Here is a 19229-nt window from a genome sequence, read left to right as displayed (position 1 = left end):
AGGGGAAGCCCTTTTTGTGGTGAATTCAGATTGAGAATTAAGCCTGTCTGTTCAACTAGATAGACCTACTCTGAATTTTGTTTCTCAGTCACAAGGCAATGCTAAAATGCTGCAAACTTACTATTAGGTAAACATGTTTCTATTAAGGCCTGTGAAATTTTATAGAAGATATTGAAGAGTGTTTCAGGAGTGGACAAGGTTACATACTTTTTGTCTTCAATTGACTTTATCCAACATTAGGCCCTCTTATCATCCTTACTTCAGAAAGTTACAGGGCAATTCCAATGGTCTTAGACTGTAGTAACTCTACAGAAGATTACACTGTTGAGCTCCCAAGCAGTTCTCCAAGCAGTGACAGAGAAACTTGCACTATCGTTTTAACATTATATGTTTTGATTCTTTAACTGAGACAAAGACACATCACAAAGAGGAATGCAAGAGTTAGCCTTGAAGACCACAATGTAACCACAGTGTAGCTTCTTAAGTGTCTTTTTTATACATAAGTAACAGTGTTCCGTGCACCTTGGCATCTAGTCATGTCGGCCACATGACCATGGAGAAGTCTTCAGACAGCACTGGCCCTTCGGCTTGGAAATGGAGATGAGCACCGCATCCCTAGAGTCGGATTCAACTGGCTTTCGAGCAAGGTAAACATTTACCTTTACTATATATGTTATGCATATCTTACAGTGAAAGTCCAATATTTGGTGAATATAGATATCCACATGTCAGTGTTGATCATTCAAGTTATATGTTGTGATTGTCCACAGAATATTATCTATTTCCTCTTTTTAGCCATACACCACTGATAATTGCATTCAGGTGACCCTTAGTGTTCATCAGTGTGTGTGTGTGTGTGTGTTTTTGGTGTGGTTTCAGATATTTATAAAATTTGCTCGAAATTGATCAAATTTCAGGAAATGCAATATCACACACACAGTGGTATAGATCTGCAACACAGCTATGTACTGGGATTGAATCAAGGAGCGTTTTTATTGTCCATAATACCATGTGATGTAATAAGGACACACTGAAATCTGAACAGATTTGAGTGTGTTATTCCAAATGAGGAGTGTTCTCCCAGATGGCTCAGGGTGAGATCTGGCAGGATGGTGTTACTGGCACTCTTACATGGGAATATCTGGCTGGAAAACATTCCACTCCTTCATATTTACTTCTGAACGAACAAGATTTGGACCTTATTCTTCCTCACTACTGAAACATGATGCATTCTGTGCCTTTTATTTGTGTATGGTGAAAGGGAAACTATATCTAGTTACACAAACAATACAGTAGCACTGTGTGCAATGCAGATCTTACTTCTGGAACCAGAGTTTTGCTTTGCTTCACAGAGTTTGGCAAGAAAACAGACAAACTAATTAGTTTGTCACCTCTTTACCACTGTTGACTCTCTAAGGATGAGAACCTTTTTTTACAGAAGTTTCCACGATCTTGATAGCTGGTCATTTTCAAGTCATGGATAGCGCACTAGTTTTTGTGTGGGTTGGGGTTTTTTATGGGGGGGGAGGGGAACAAATCAGTAGGAATTAAATCAATATATTTTGGTGCATTGAGCTGAGCTGGAGAGTTTTTCACAGTTAAGCTGCATGTTTTTGGATGTATTCAGGATTGACATTTAGAGTTACACATATGGCAACATTCCAATGTGAAAAGCATTATAGGAAATAGCATGAACATGTGAGACAGTCAAGCAATGCACATGATCATCATGACTGAAAGGCTGCTGCTGTCATAGGGACTGCTGTTGGATGTATCTGGGATCATCAACTTTACACATTCTGTTTGCCCAAGGATTGGGGATGCTGTTATGTATAGCAAGGTACATTATGTGACTACAGAAACCAAAAAGATTAGAAGTACAACAAACCCACATTTCTCAAAAAATTTCTTTGTTTCTGTTAACAATGGGACCATAATCTGGTTAGGCATGATAAACCAGTGAGGACAACCAAAGGCAGTGACACCTATGAGGACAGAACTGTATGTTATGTGCCTGTATGCAATGGAAGTCAAATGGCTTATTTTTCCTAGGACGGGGGGAAACAGCTTGGAGGGGGAGATGGTTTTTGAGCAGAGCAACAGCTGGAGGGAAATTGCTTAATTCATTCCCTGCCTGCCACATCTCCACTCTGTTGACAATATTTCAGATTTAGACTGCCATCTTATGCACAAGTCTCTGGGAGTAACTCCCATTTCATTAAATGCAGTTTACCTCTATATCAACTTACACGGGATATCGCTGATTATTTCTATTGAGATTACACAGCAATGTTGAGATGAACAAAGGAGTTTCATAACTGAACCTTGCACCAGATATTTTAATCCAAATGTGTTGATCCCGTGTTTCAGAAGAAGGGAGGTTGGAATATTGTGACTGTAAAAATATCCTAGGCTGTGATCACACGGGCAGTTTGGCACTTGTACAGAGACCTACTACTCCCCACCTTCAACATATCCCAGCGGCCTCCTCTGACTCATGAAGGGCACTTCCAGGGGATGGGGGGAACATTTGATGGATAAAAAAGCTGTGGCTGGGTGGCTCCTGTGCCTGAGTCGACGCGGTATGGGGTTGGGGATCCCTCTCCCGACCTTCGATGGGGCGCCGTTGGTGCCAGCGTCGGAGGTTAGGAGTGCTCCTGGATCCCTCCTTAACGATGGAGGCCCAGGTGGCAGCCACTGCCAGATCTGCATTTTACTATCTTAGGCAGGCTCGGCAGTTGGTTCCCTTCCTCAACCGCGGTGACCTGGCTACAGTGTACCATGCGACGGTCACCTCAAGGCTGGACTACTGTAAAGCTCTCTACATGGGGCTGCCTTCGTCAGAGATCCGGAAGCTGCAGCTAGTGCAGAATGCGGCGGCCAGGCTGTTGATGGGTCTTCCCAAGTGAGAGCACATTCTGCCTGGGCTGAAAGCGCTACACTGGCTGCCAATAGCATACCAAATCCGCTTCAAAGTGCTGGTTCTTACCTTTAAAGCCCTATATGGCCAGGGTCTGACCTACCTGAGGGACTGCCTTTCCCCACATATACCCCCAAGAGCACTTCGGTCGGGGACACAACTCCGCCTGGTGATTCCAGGCTCCTGGGAGGCAAAGCTTGTTTCAACCAGGGCCAGATCCTTCTCAGTGGCGGCCCCCACCTGGTGGAACGAGCTCCCGGAGGAGATCAGGGCCCTGCGGGACCTTATGCAGTTCCGCAGGGCCTGCAAGATGGAGCTCTTCTGCCAGGCTTTTATATAGGGGCCGCCACCTCTATTACTACCATCACTGGAACAACGGGGTTGGGAGTGGTCCCCGGAAGAACTGCCATAACTCTGCATGGCACTGATGCTTGCTGGACTGGCTTGGACCATCGACAGGACAATTTCACCCTAATGAAATGATCGATACCATCTTCAGAGACCATCTTTTTGTATGGAGCACTTTATTTGTTTTTGTTGTGACCAGTGTTCCCTCTAAGCTGAGTTAGTGTGATCCAGCTCACAGTTTATTAGCCTCCAGCTCACACATTTTTGCCTTAGCTCAGGAAGGATGGCTCCAGAGCAAACTGATTTATGCAGTGGCCAAATCGCTCGCTCACAACTTTAATGCCAGTAGCTCACAAAGTAGAATTTCTGCTCACAAGACTCCACAGCTTAGAGGGAACATTGGTTGTGACTTAATCGTTTCTACTGTTTTATACTGTTTTTATGTATGGGCTTGTGCCCCCGTGTAGGCCGCCTTGGGCCAGTTCGCGGGGAGGGCGGGATAAAAATGCAATAAATAAATAAATAATAAAAAGCCACATGGCACAGCTGGCAAAAGAGTCTCTGATAGTGGATAGGCATAAACTCATGACAGACCAATTGGCTGATGTCACAATTGGTATTGTCTACTCAGGCCGGCAGTGGCTTTCCAAAGGATCAGTCTGAGGTTTTCCACATCACCTACTAGGTGATCCTTTTAACTGGAGACTGAACCCAGGACATTCTGCAAGCCAAGCAGAGGCTCTGCTACTGAGCCCCCCATGTCCCTTCCCCATAAAAACAGTGCAGGGTAATTTCTTTCTTTCTTTGTTCAATTTCTGTTCCGCTCTCCCCCACAATCGTGGGGTTCAGAACAGACTACAGCATAAACAAACAAACAATCCAACAGTTAAAACTAAACATGCACATCAGAATCAATTAACCAGATGGCATTAAAAAGCTATTCCACTGCTCTTCCATTTCCCCTTGCTTCACCACAACTTCCCCACACCTTTTGATTTTCAGTCTATGATGTTCTCCAGCCTCTCTTTTGGTAGGGTCATAAGGGCAGCTGAGGTGAGAGGAAGGCAGAGAAAATCTGCATGTGTGAGTGTGTTCATTGGATTCAACCCCTTGACTTTTCAGCATTCAGTCTCATTACAATTAGTTTAGATAGAGGGGAAATGTTCCAAACAAACATGAGCTCCACAGTATTGTGGCTGCACTGCAAATGTCAAGATATCTTTATTAAGTGTGAAATGTATCTCATAAATATGTCTCTTTTTCAAAAAGATAATGTTTGACTTTTGTGTGCTCATAGGCCTACACCAGCTGCCCAAGGTTTACATAGAATCATCACTTTGAGAGTCAGTGTGAGCCAAAAAAGATTTAGATCTCTTAGGCACAACCTCAATTCACTAAACATCAGCACATCTCCCTTACCTCTGAACAAACAACTGGAGTTTGCTCTAATTTAGATAAGAGTTTCAGAGTGCTAATAAAAACAATACAGCCTGAACCTTTCTTTCCCCCTCCAAAACAGTAAAAGAAAATATTTCTAAACAGATAGTGTTATTCACACTTCTTACTTAGCCAAACTGTATTGGGTCTTTTACTAACAGAATTGTTAATGTTGGGAAAGACAATGTCTGGTGTACAAAGAAGAGAAGAAGACCCTGCAGTGGGCGGCAAGAAGACAATTAGATAGGATAGTGAGGTCAGCACCTTCTGTCCTTTTAAGTGTCATTCCTCATCTGTCTCCAGATTGTTACTCGTAGGACAATTTTCTGCTTCTTCTCAGAAGTTGTTGTCCAAGTGAGCCCAGGCACACTGGGGTGTGTGAATTCAACTGTACTTTCACAAGAGCACTGTACTTTCGTATTTTCCTGATCACCTATAAAATACTGATAATGACGTGTTAACATTGAATGGTTTTATTTTCTCAGTGTCTTTCAGACTTCACAAATATAAATTAGAAAACAGTGTAACAAACATTTCACAAATATACATTAGAAAATAAACATTTTCCCCCACAAAAGGCATTTTCTGTCATGTTCTAAGACCCATCAAACAGTTCAGAGCCAGTTCTCATTGAGCAAATAATTTGGAATGACTACGGCAACTATTGAGACGGTTCCCTTATATACTCATACGAATTTCACTGACATAACAGAGGCAACTCAAGATGTAAGGGAGAAATTCTGGATGTTCTGGACCTGTGCCATCAAATATATCTCACCATTCAGAATGTGGCGGTGTCATGATCCTGGGACTATAGTGTTGCAACCTACAGGCTCTAGGGAGGCCTAGTGGCTCCAAAGAAGTCTGTATTAGTGACTACAGGGTGTACATTTCTCAGGTTACCCACTGGACGCTGTGATTGGCTAACAGGGGATTCAGAGGGAAAACTCACCAGCAGAGGAGCAGAGGGTGGTACCTGGGAAGAAGGAATAAAGTGCCCAAAGTGGGAGGGTGTCCTCTCTTAGGGAGCAGGGCTGGTGAGGCTGCTGCGGAAAGAGGGATCGCTCATCCAAAAGGGATGAGTCAATCTGAGACCAGGTACCTAGAGAAGGCTAGGACAGTATAGTCAGATGAGTTAGGATTTATTATTTTACTGATTTACTGTGCTCATTTTTCCTACATGTTTTGAACTACAGTTGTTATTAAATGTGTTTAATAAAAATAGTTTGTTGCTCTGCCTGTGTCCTCTAGCCTCATTTGGTCGCATATAAAGGGAAACCTACTGGAAAAGTACTGTATAAAGGGGTAGGGTGCGTGCTCTGCACCTCCTGAGAAGACCATTCTGGCAGCCATTAGAGAACCTTTCTAACCGCTGCCCGCAACAGACGGCTAGTCCATTGTCAAACAACAGGAGAGAAGAGGCCATGGTTCCCTGTTCACCAAAAGAAGCAGTATGATCATGTGCTCTTATAGCAGATGGTTGTGGGGTGGGGTGTCTGCATGTCTCAAATCATGCATCTTTGGGCACAGAGGCAGAAAAGGGAGTTTTGAAAGGTGTTGAGGCCTCAGTACATGTGACTATAAAATACCCATATCCCTTAATCTAGTGCTGTTTCTATACTTTAGGATGGGGATGGACAGCTGGCAGCATGCAGGCCATGTTTGGCTCCTACCATTACACTATCTGTCCCTATCCCTCCCACTTATGTGCACCCAAAAGTAGGCATCCCAAAGGTCTAGCTTCGTAAAGACCTTTCCTTTAGCCGCCTCCGCCAATAAGTCTTTGATTGGTGGGAGGGCGTAGGCATTCAAAGAGGACACTGCATTAAGTCCTCTGTAATCTGTGCAGAAGCGCACCTCCCCCCCCCCACGTCTTTCGTTTTCTGGAAGAAGACAGGGGCCGCGAACGGGGAAGAGGCAGGGTGTATGAAACCACGAGCTAAATTCTTATTAATGAACTTGCAAAGTTCCTCCTTCTCCGCTAAGCTCATGGAGTACAATTTTGCCTTGGGCATTTTGTGGCCTGGTAATATCTCAATGGCACAGTCAGTGTTCCGGTGGGGAGGCAGTTCATCAGCCTCACTTTCCTCAAACACCCTAACCAAATCCTGGTACTCTCTGGCAATGGAATGGAGCTCCTCTTGCGCTAGGCAGGCTGGCTCCCGAGTGGCTTTGGGTTCCTCCCCCCAACTGAGGTCCCATTCATGTGGAATGCACCCTTTGGAAGTAAAATACACAGTTCCCTGGCTCCATGAAATATCTGGGTCATGGTCACTGAGCCAGGGGTTCCCCAATACCATGGAATATTGAGCCATAGGAGTGATTACAAAAGTCCTTGTCTCCCAGTGAGATCAATGTTTCTGGGAGTCTCTGGGTGGCCAATCCCAGTCCCGTGACAATGGATGGGCTAATAATGTCTAGGGCCCGTACTCGCACCTTGGTGCCCATTTCGGGGTTGGCCAGTGTCACAGTCACAAAAAACAGGGGAGGGGGGTTGCTCACTGCTTTTGGCGCCGTCTTGGGGCGGACCTGCTTGCTTGTGCCGTTCACAGCAGGTTTCAGCCGTCTCCCGCTAGCTGGGTTGCTTCCTCCTCACTGGGGGAGGACTCAGTGGTCATGGTCCTGACCTACAGGGCTCGTGCTGCTTGGGTTGCAGGGCCCCTCCTTTCTTAGGTTTTCCCCGGTGGATTTCTTCTCCGATCCTTTTGGCCTACCTGGCAGGGTTGTCGCAGGGTTGCGTCATCAGTGCCTCAAGCAATTCTTGTCACAGTTCGTCTTGGTTGGCCAGCAACACCTGTTACATCTGCTCCAAACGATCCTTTCCGGGCTCTCTCGCAGCCACGGCCATCCTCGGCGGTGCTACCTCAAGCCTCCCTACCCCACTCATTATCTTGGGGCAGACTGGGGTACTCAACATATTGCAGGGCTCTTCTGAGAACCTTGCCCAGGCATAGGGGTCGGGGTTGCGCCAGAACCGATTCAACAAGGGCGCTTCTACCCCCCCAGTGGCCCCCACTGTCATCATGACTGGTTGCGAGGTTGTCACTGGGACTTCTTCCTCAGTCATAACGAGCACGATCTCTTCTTCCTCGCCTGCCGTTGCTGGGTGTGAGTTCAGAGATCACAGAGAATCTTAACACTCTGTCAGACTCCTGCAACAATCAGAACCAACAACTTGCTTCTTCAGAAGGAAAGTTTATTGATCAGTATTGGCAGAACATCTCTACTTCAGAAATTGTGTTAAGACTAAGGCATAAAGCGTGGGGTGAAGTGATATACAATGTTCAAAGGGGGTCACTGGGTGGCTAAGAACCAATGAGGGGAGAAGAAGGCCCCGCCAGAATGTAACGGTCCCGCTTTCCCAGAGAAGGTGGTACGGTGAAGCATTTAAGGCCAGGCACATAAAACATACAGATAAGAGAGCGAGCATCACTGAGGCAACCAAGAAACTGAAAGTACATTCCAAGGAGTGAACGATCCCCCCCCCCAACAGCCTCAGTGGCAACGAGCTGACAAAAACAGTTGTCTCTCCTGACGAAGACACTTCTCCTGCTTGGCTCCTGTGGGACTAACTTTTCCTTCAGTGGCTGTTGCTAGGCAACCAAGCTTGTTTCTGTCAGTAAAAAGGCAAAGCCAGGACACCCTTTCCAGGCCTTTGTGAGAAACTCATTGGGGCCAGTCCTGACTAGGGTTGCCAGCTCCAGGTTGGGAAATTCCTGGATATTTTGTGGTGGAGTCTATAAAAGCCAGAGTTTGGGGAGGGGAGAGGCCTCAGCTGAATAGAATGCCATAGAGTCCACTGTCCAAAGCAGTTATTTTCTCCTGGGGAACCGTTGCTGCCATTCTCCAGGTGAGTAAAGTCAAGGACCAGAGATCACGGAACAGGCTGAACTTTGTAAGGAAAAACAACTGTGATATGATAACGAAACCTTGTTAGAGAAAAATATATCTTCTTTAATTTTCCAGTGAATAACAAATCATTAAAGGTGTTTTCTTTGAAGTAAAATGGTCTCAAGTTTTTCTTTCTGATGGTACAGCACTTAATAGACCGTTTCACTCAAGGTTTCATCAGATGAGACCTTACACTAGAAAATATATAAAAATATTTTCTTCTCTTCCACCACTGTTTCAGAGGCAACTTCTAGACCGTTGGAAAATTTTGAGAAACTCATTTTAAAAAAAGGGATGGGATGAAAAGGGGTTTAATCTCTTTGGTGTATCAGCTATTATTAGAACATGATATGTCAGAATTACCTTCCTATGCAATTCCATGGCAAACTGACTGTGGGCTTCAGTGGACTCAGGAACATTGGAATTCAGTATGGACTTCATATGCTTTCAAAACTAAATCACTTAACATACAAGAACAAAATATCAAAATAGTAACACGATGGTATTTGACTCCTAGAAAGCTAAACTGTATGAACAAAGCAATTATACCACTTTGTTGGAAGCAATGTGGTTCACTGGGCACATTTCAGCATTGCTGGTGGAATTGCAAGGTAGTTACCCAGTTTTGGAAAGATATTTTTGTTCAGATTAAATATTTGACTGGATATGAAATCCCATTGCGTCCTGAAGTAATTTTATTGAATTATTGGCAAGATATTAATATTCCTCAACTTGGAAAAGAATTAATAATGATCTTATTATCAGCGGCCAAAACGAGTATTGCAGCTTGTTGGAAATCTACAGATACACCATCAATTAAAAATTGGTATTATAGAGTATGGGACCATATGATTTTAGATAAAATTTCGGATTCAATAGCATGTAATGACCCTTCAGTAGGCCCATCTTTTTTTTTTTTTTTTGAACGTTGGTACCCTATCCTAACAAATTTGGAAGAGATTCTTGGAAGTAAAACTTATTTTAATAATTATCGGTATTTTAATTTTCTTAAGACTAGCTGGTTAATATAGAAATTATACAGCAGATAAATGTCTTCCGTCTTAAGCTCCAAAGACTATTAAGTGTTTATTTAGTAAAATTTATACTAAATTTCATGATTGTAAAGAGTATTAGAACATTGCATACTCCTTTGCATTATATATATATATATATAATTTTTTCTTTCCCCCTCCTTTTTACTGTTGTTGTATTGTTCATTGTTATGATCAGTTTTATTAGTTTGTTTAATAATGTTAAAAGTTTATAAGATGTTATATGAAAAAATTAATAAAATATTTATTTTAAAAATATATATGAAAATATTTTCTTCACAGATCTTACCAACCACTTTAATCCAATCTCAGTTATAATCACCCAGTTGTTTATGCATCTTGACTCTAACTAGCCCTTCCTGGAAACTAACCCCCCCACCTCTATGTAATGCTTGAGGACATCTTGTTTCACTGTATCTGAAGAAGTGTGCATGCACACAAAAGCTTATACCTTGAATAAAACTCAGTATATCATTCAAACATCACTATTTTCCCCCACCAAGAGCAACACTCAGTTGCTAAGTAAATAAATGGTAGCTCATATGCAAAGTAGGCGCTGGGTCGTTCCACTGGAGTATGCTAACTAGCAGAATGCACCAGAATCAGTCCATCACGTCTTTGCCATTGTATCACTCAGCTAGATATGTGCCAGGCAACAATCACTTTTAGAATACTGCATTTGGTGTAATTAAGCAGCTGCTTTGGGGGGCAGCCCTGCACCTACTGAAGCCAATGGGATTCAAGCAGCCTAATTAGACCAACAAGGCAGCCCTAAGATGCCATCATAAGCATACTTCTTTGTACATAAATGCCACTGAAATCAACACAACTTTTTTTAAGGAATTATGTTTGGGATCACTCATTACATTCTCTTTATGCATTAGAACAAGAACACTACCATTTAAACACCACAGTTCCCTTCCTACTCTGTCTTGGTCACCAGCCTGCATTACTATGGGACACAACAGAGCATAAATCCTAGTGATTGCTCTCCTGTGTACCATCATGCCAAAGAAAGTTCTTGTCCAATTGGAAGGGCCATTAAAACGTCACACAATTAATTCTACTCTCTGTATCCCAAACTACAAAGGCCTCTGCATTAACTTTGGTAACCTGTGCAATCTGAATATCATTATTCATCATACCAAATAAACGTTGTGATTCCCACAGATATTTTCAGCATTATAATGATTTTAATGAGTTTTTAAAAAAATCTAAGCTACCACCCCAGTCACAAACATGTTTACTTGAAAGTAAATATTTACAGATGCATGTACTTTATATCATAGAGTGAAATTCAGGAGGAATGAGGCAGTAGAATCATGAGAAGTTAGAATGGACGGAATCATTTCTGAAAGTGAAAAGGAATATCTCATTTACCGATGTCTGACAAAGGGTCCTTTGACTCTCAAAACAGGGTTGCCGGCTCCGGGTTGGGAAATACCTGGTGCTTTTGGAGGCATATCCTGAGGAGGGCAGGGGTTGGGGAGGAGAGGGACTTCAGTGGGATATAGCGCCACAGAGTCAGCCTTCCGAAGAAGCCACTGAGTCCAGATGAACAGATAGTGGGAGATTTCCAGTTACCACCTGGAGGTTAGGAACTGTCTCAAAAGCTTATACTTTGAAACTCTTGTTGGTCTCTAAGTACTACTGCAGTCAAATCTAGCTGTTTCACAGCAGACCAACACGGCTGCCTTCTGAAACCACATTTTCAATGCTACCCAAAGTTAAGGTAAAAAGTTGTTCTACAAAAAAAGAAAACCAATGCGTTAAGGAGTTAAGATGGTTTCTATCTTGTATGCTAGTTTGTTTGTTTTTCAACATGAATGGAGGTGGGGGGGGTTTAGTCCTATGGGAGCATTCGGAATGTGGATTTGTGATTGTCCAGCACACCACCTCAGGATTTTATTACTTTCTTCTGTTGCTTGTGTAGATGGCAGAATGGGTTGTAAATGAGGTGGTAGAGGCTGGGTGACAGTAGCAGAATGGATCTTACCTGAAAGGAAGACAACCCTGAATGTAAGACCCTGAATACAGTTCCGCAGGGCCTGCAAGACGGAGCTCTTCCGCCAGGCTTTTAAGTAGGAGCCGCCACTGCCACTATTCCACCACTGAGATACCATCTTCCATCTACCCCTATTATTGGGGGGGGGGTAGATGTCACCCGGCAGAGAAGGAAATATCATTCCTGGTGCTCACGCCATTTAAGAAAGCTGGCCGCCAATGCGGGGTGTTGCACATCATGGGGATTTTTCGTAGATTGTCAGAGCACCGAATTTTATTATGTATATAACAGTGTTTTATTGTTTTAAAAATTTTTAATTCGGCATTGCCGCTTGTCAGCCGCCCTGAGCCGTTCAGGTAGGGCGGGATATAAATCCCAAATAAATAAATAAATAAATAAATAAATAAATAAGACAGCTGTCCCCCAAAAGATGATGTACACAAAAGGTTTTTTTATTACTTCACTCCTTTGATGGCATATGTGTGTGTGGGGGGAACCTTGAGGAATTTCAGACAGACAATATAATCCGGAAGAGGAACGGTTCCCAAACGGTTTCTGGTCTGTCATTTCAGACAGAACCGTTTTAGAACCGGTTCCTTATCGGAATATATTTGTAATTTCACACACAAATGCTTCTGTCCCGTTTAGGAAACGGGGCTGAAGTGTTTTACCTGTCGACCACTTCCAAGTAGTCTTCAGTTTCCTCTCCCGGTTCCGATGTGCTTTTTCCCCGCTGTTTTTCGCCCGCGTGGGTGATCTCTGGCCTTTTTTTTAACATTCGCTTTATAGCGCTATAGTGCTATAACGGTATAACGCTATAATGTAACAGCATTATATCAAACCCATTGGAATGCCTGGAGTGTGTGTTATAGCACTATAGCGCTATAGTGCTCTAAAGTGAACGTTAAAAAAAAAAAAGCTGGAGATCGCCCATGCGGGGGAAAAGCGGCGGGGAAAAAGCGGTGCAGTCTGAAATGGCAAACCGCTTCAGATCCAGCTCCTTACCAGAAGGGGAAAGCCATGTGTGAAATGGCAGCCCTATACCGGTTTACTCCATGACCGATCAAAAACGGCTTCAAAATGGCTTTAAAAGGGTAATGTGATATTCCTCCTTGTCTTCCTTTCAAGTAAATAGTCCACTTCAGGGAAGCATCCTGCAAACAAAAATTAGAGAGAAAGTTGCTTTTGCCTGTTGTACTGCTTTTGTTTTTAACATAGAGAAACGTTTAAAAATGTTGGAAACCCCCCACCCCGATACACACAGTATAATCTGAAATGATGCTCTCCATTTTACCATTTCAGACATCGGAAGCTCAACATATCATTTTTTAAATTCTGTAATCCAATTATACAAGGCCTTCATTTTTTCCCCCATGTAGATAAACATTAGTTCCTAGAACACTTGCAGAGAGACACAGTTTGAAACCTCTGTAGTTTAAGGGGACAAAAGAAATATCCCCTTGCTGGAAAATTCTAAAAGCTGTGTTCAGAAGTAGCGGAGGAAAAGAGGAAGAAAGGTACTGAGATTCTTTAGCTGCCTTTTTGTTAGGGGTCAGATCTGAGAAGAAAAAGCATTATCTCCTGCCCTAATCTTTCACAATGAGTTATGTGCTCTTCTCTCCTAAGGAATCCATATACACCTTTTTATTTTTGTTGTATTCCTCTACCCGAAATCAAAACACTGCATACCAATAATATATCTTTTGCTGTTTGAACAATTGTATCGCAATCAATATGCTGTACAGAATAGGTTTCATACTTGCTTCTATTTTTATTAACATACATATTAATACAGTAGACTCAGCAGCTCTGATTAACAGTGGATGGTTGTGGCAGACATTCTTATTAAGTGGGAGCTGAGGAGACATCAAATCCACAAACCAGCAAAGTCTGAATGAGTGCATTTAAGTAGTTTGATGCTTTAATACCAACCATATCAGTGGAATGGCTTCTAGATGAGTTTGTTTAGGCTTAGTTCTGCTGAAGTGATGATCAGGGATTTGACAAAGGTAGTAAGTCTGTCAGTGACCTGTCTCACACTGCAAACACAGAGACAGTAGCTCATTTGATAGTTCACTGAGGTTTTCCATTTGGCCAGAGAGAAAAACTGTACAGAAAGAGACCTAAGAAAGGATTTTCCTCCTGTCCCCAGAGTCTACCCATGCAGCAGAATCACATTGTAGAATCCTAAACTGGAAGAACAGCCTGTACCATTTCAGGTTTGGGACAGCATTTCTGAATATTCCTTATGTAAAAAAAAAAATACTCTGAAGATTTAAGAAAAAAACTAGCACACAAGGGATAACAGGTTTATCTCAGCCTATGTACCCCTTCTGCTAGCAGAGCATTGTACTGTGTAGTAGAAGAATGCAAAATGTGGTCCCTCTGCTTACAGTCTGAAATTGCCCAGTCCATTCTACCACCTCTGTACACTAACACCCAATTTCCATCTTGGTCTGATGTGTAGAATAGGTCTGTTATCCATACTGTATAGCTATTAATAGCAATGTTTGGGGTGGGGTTTGTTTCCAGTGTTCCCTCTAAGCTGTGTTTGTGAGCGGCTGCTCATTAACACAGGAAGCCCCGCTCAGCAGCAATCTGAAGCCGTACAGGGTCTTGCACTGCCCATTGCCCATTTGAAGATTACAGCAGTTATATTCTGCTCGGGATGTGAATTGCTCCACTCAGTATGGGAAAAAATTAGAGGGGACATTGGAACTTGTTTCCGACGTCCATCAAAGTCAAATCTCAGTTCTGCTAATGTGCCGCAAAATCCTTTGTTAATTTTGTCTAACAGACATTGCCCCCCCAGTCGGAATAAAGAGACAGACACCAATATGGATTTAACAAGGGCCACTTTATTAATTATTTAACAACAACAAATACTAGCGAGGGGTTACCAGAAATGTACTGAGGAATATGACAGGTGTCAAACTCCTGACCACCTTCATTTCCTTCTGGGCGATGCACCTGCTCTGATCTCAAGCCACCAAAGGTAGCTTTCGACCAGTAGCATGGCATGTTCAAGAGAACCCCTGACCCACCACCCCAGAAGCCGCAAAGGCCCGCTAAGGTAGGCCGAGCCAGATTGTTCCAAGGAAGATCACCCCTTCCTGGCCTTGAGCCGCAAAGGCCTGAAAGCCGTTCCTGGAGGACCCTTTATTTCCTTTATAACAATGCCCTGGTGCTCACCATTTCCATCCTGATCGCGCTACCCTGCCAAACACTAAAGTGACCATACTATTTAACAACCCGCCCCCCCCCAAAGCCAATAAACCAACACCACCATCATCAGTGCAAGGTAGGCAAAGACACCTCCATACATAGGCCAAACCGATGGAGGCAAAAAATTCCTACCTGGCTCCATAAAAAGGCAACCGCTCAGTCCTGCACTAAAATAGGGTGGGAGGGTGGGCCGAGCTCTACCGACTGACTGTAAGACGGGGCAGGAGCCAAGCCTAGACAGGCTGGCTCTGCCCCCTGTTGGTTCCTTACTCTTCATGCCTCTCACGGAGGCAAAGCAGCCCCCCCTCACTACCCACTAACCCTGGTAATGAGAAGAGCTACAAACCAGGGTTCTTATTCAGTTAAATTGTAGCTGGTGAATCCAGTTCTGTAGTAACCGACTGGTAGTGATGGTGTATCAGTGAGAGTATACTTTCCTGCTCAGCCACAGAAGTTTGCTAAGTGACTTAGGGCCATTCGATCTCTCAGCCAAATGTACCTCACAGGGGTGTTGTGAGGATGAAAGGAAAGAAAAACTATGTTGTAAGCTGCTTTGGGTCTCCATTGGGGAGAAAAGCAGATAATGAATGAATGCTCATCATAATGCTCTAGAATTACAACTCATCTCCAGAGTACAGGCATCCATTCCGCGGGAGAAAATGGCTGCTTTGAAAGGTGGACTGTATGGTATTATACCCCACTGAGGTCTCTTCCCTCCCCAGATCCCACCTTCCCCAGGCTACACCCCCAAATCTCTAGGAATTTCCCAATCTGGAGTTGGTATATCCATATTATGCCAGAAAGCAGGAATTCTACTTTAATCCCATTTAGGTAGGCAGCAGCATCTCTGAGCATAAAGTTGCAGATGCTGAGTAGCAAAGAAATCCCAGCCCACCTTGGTTGTTCTTACTGCAACTGGCTCTCAGTAACAGTTAAACAAACCAGGTTTTTGAGCAGACTCTGGTTAGGTTTAGTTGTCTGTTGCACTGATTGTTGTTCATCCCATAAACTGTTGTCTCAACTGTGGTTAATCATGAAGTCTGAATGCAGCCTGTGTTAATGGATTCCTCCTCCCCCAATTTTATTAGACTAGGAAATCTGATACTGTTACATCTAAAGGGAATGAGAGCCTTTACAATGGGTACCTGTTCTGATTCTTATATCTTTGTTTCTCTGGGAAAGGAATGACAAATCAAAATAGTCCAGATGCAGAGAAATAACAATCTCACAGGCTAATAAATCCAGTTCAGATTTTTTGTCTCATTTTTAGGCTTTCTTGATGGCTCAGAATCTCTTCCAGTACTTTCAGTTGAAAAATCCAGTTTTCAACCAGATTGTAATTAAAGCTTTCCATATTTAAATCCACATCCAAGTTAGGCCACCACTTAATTAAGACCTATTCAAATATTCTCCACTGTACTGGGGATATTAATTATACACACTGGGTTCATATTTAGCTTGTCTTACTAGCATTATACGAGGTCATCAGGACTCAGAGATTTCTTAATGGGAAAGCAAAGTTACACGCCAGCAACTGTTAAATTTTCTTCTGTAGGGCTGTGACCACCATTCTAATGTATATGACAGTGTCTTAATATTTTATTTATATATTATATTAATGAAATGTTTTTATTGTATTGATGAAATGCTGTTACCCACCCTGAGCCCACACGCAGGAAGGGCGGGCTATAAATATGAATAAAAATATAAATAAATAAATAAATAATACTTCGCCATGCTAAAAATGGGTTAACCTGATATCCTGCAAGGTTAAAACAGTGGAAGGATATTAACTTTAAAGGACAGTGTCAGGTACTTTAGGCCTCAAATACATATTCTGGTAATGTAACACAATCACTTAATCTATCCAGTTATATCATCTTCTAACAACAGGGCAACTAAGACGATAACAAATGGCCACTAATGGGGGGGGGGTCTGCATCCAATACTCAAGGTGTGTTCAGACTGACAGCTAATCCCACCATTATGCTGGCTCAAATTTGATCTCGATCTTTTTAATCCATCCTCGCATGACCAGACATCCCCTGAGGGAATCACCTTATCGCGCAATGCTTCCGCTGTGGATTGTCTGGATGGCGTCCACTGAATGAGGCACACACGTGGTGTTTTTTTTTTTAAGTTTGTGCATGCGCATAGGCATGATATTGCATCCTTGGTTATTCGTGCATGCGCAGAATCAAGATTTTTTAAAAATGGCACCCGTTCGGGATGGTCTGACATCAGACCATCCGGAATGGGCACCATTTTTAATTGCGCGCTGCAACGATCAGACAGGGGAAAGTCCGCAAGTGGCCCATCGGAACCGAAAACTCTAGATTTAAAGTAGTTTCTTTTTAGTACGGCTCCTAAGCGTGGAAAAACAGAAAACTGCCATTTCCCAGATGTTGATGTCCAGACATTACATTTAAATCCATGAGGCACCCGTGCCTTGCACGGATCTAAAGAGCCATCTGAACGCACCTTCAGTGTATCTTAATGCCGCCCATGATATACGTTAATCTCTCTTGATATTTTGCAAGAAACACTGCAAATGGGGATGCAAAATCTTCTGTTTTGTATGCAATTTCTGAAGACTACAAGTAACATATATTATGGGAACTGGTCAGATCAATTGTCATGCTTATACATTTTCCAAATAGCCACTCCATTCCATTATTATAATATTTTGAATCCTGCCCCTTCTCAGGGCGATATGCTTTCCGCACAATTTTATACTCACAGCAACCCTGTGAGGTAGGTTAGGCTGAGAGAGAGTGACTGGCCCCAGGTCACCCAGTGAGCTGTATTGCTAAGGATTTTAACCCAGCCATCCTGATCCTAGCCTGATGCTCTAACCAGTACACCACAGCACTTTGGTTTTCAATAAAATAGCATGTTGACAGGCTATGGATTTCCTACAAATGCTAAATTTCAATAATAAATGCAATTCCTCACAACAAAAGCATTTGACGACTAAAAATATTCCCATTTTGCAGCAGCAGAAACTGAAGCTGAATGATTAGAGACTTGCCCAAGGGCAGACATAATGAATGAATGGGAAAAGGGGAGGGGGGACAGGGGAGAGAAAATAAGTGAGGAATGCACATGACTGGTTTGAGACAAGCAAGCAAGACTTCCGTTGTATTGCTATCCAGTTTTGTCTTGCAGCCATGATGACTCAGAAAGATACAGAATGGAGGCAGACTACTGCTTCTAGTTTTCAAGCCCACTCCTTACACCTGAAAGCGACATTACTTTTCTTATGACAATCCCCATTCACAAAGTTCAACCTTTTAATACTATGATTAATTAACCCAAATAATTGTCATCTCTTCAGCACTGTTAATCAGCCATGAATAATTACCACTGCTTAGTTCTGTACTTACAGTTTAGAAAAAGAAAAATCTGAAATATTTAAAACTAGGAATAAGGCCCATTGTGCAAATAAATACAACAAACTCTAGAAAGAAGCTCTAGGAGAATGCCAAGGCCTTGGGCACTCAGCGTCAATTTGCTGTGTTGACCTCAACAGGGTATAATGACACAGAGTCCACCATTTTCTCCAGAGGAACTGATCTCTGCTACCTGAAGAGCAGTTGTAATTTTGAGTGATCTGTAGCCCTCACCTGGAGATGGGCAACAGTTGTTACCCAGGAGGAGATGGCTGGTTTGGAGGGTAGAGTCTATGGCATCTTACCTGTCTGAGGTCCAACCCCTCCTCAAACCCCACCCTCTCCAGGCTCCACCCCTGAAATCCCCAGGAATTCCCCAACCTGGAGTTGGCAACACCATCCCCTTCCCAGCTAACCATCAACCTACCGTTATCTGCCCCTCTGACTACAGCTGTCTTTTGCCCTCCCTCCTGGAGATCAGTTGTAATTCTGAGTGATCTCTACCCGTCACCTGGAGATTGGCAACAATGGTTCCCCAGGAGAAAATGGCTGGTTTGGAGGGTGGAGTCTATGGCATTGTACCTGTCTGAGGTCCCACCCCTCCTCAAACCTCATCCTCTCCAGGTTCCATCCCTCAAATCTCCAGGAATCTCCCACCTGGAGTTGGCAACCCTATCTCCTTCCCAGCCAATCATCTTACCTTTATGTCCCCCTCTCTGTTCAGCTTTTCATCTCCCTCCCCATCTGCAGCCTCTACCATACTCAGAATCCCTGACTGCCATGCAGGGGTCATTTCGTAGAAAAAGAGCTAGGGGAACTCATTAGCATAACTCATTAGCATATGCCACACCCCCTGACATCAGGGGCCCAGCGGTGGACCTGCAAGGCCAGCGGGAGTGCGAGGAAGCCCCGCCAAGGCCCTCCCTGGCCCCAGGCAGGCAGGGGTGGGGAGAGGCGGG

Source organism: Gekko japonicus, unplaced genomic scaffold, assembly GCF_001447785.1.
Source record: "Gekko japonicus isolate JY-2015 unplaced genomic scaffold, Gekko_japonicus_V1.1 scaffold874, whole genome shotgun sequence".
Taxonomy (NCBI): domain Eukaryota; kingdom Metazoa; phylum Chordata; class Lepidosauria; order Squamata; family Gekkonidae; genus Gekko; species Gekko japonicus.
The sequence above is the reverse complement of the archived record's forward strand: the minus strand, read 5'-3'. Positions refer to the sequence as shown.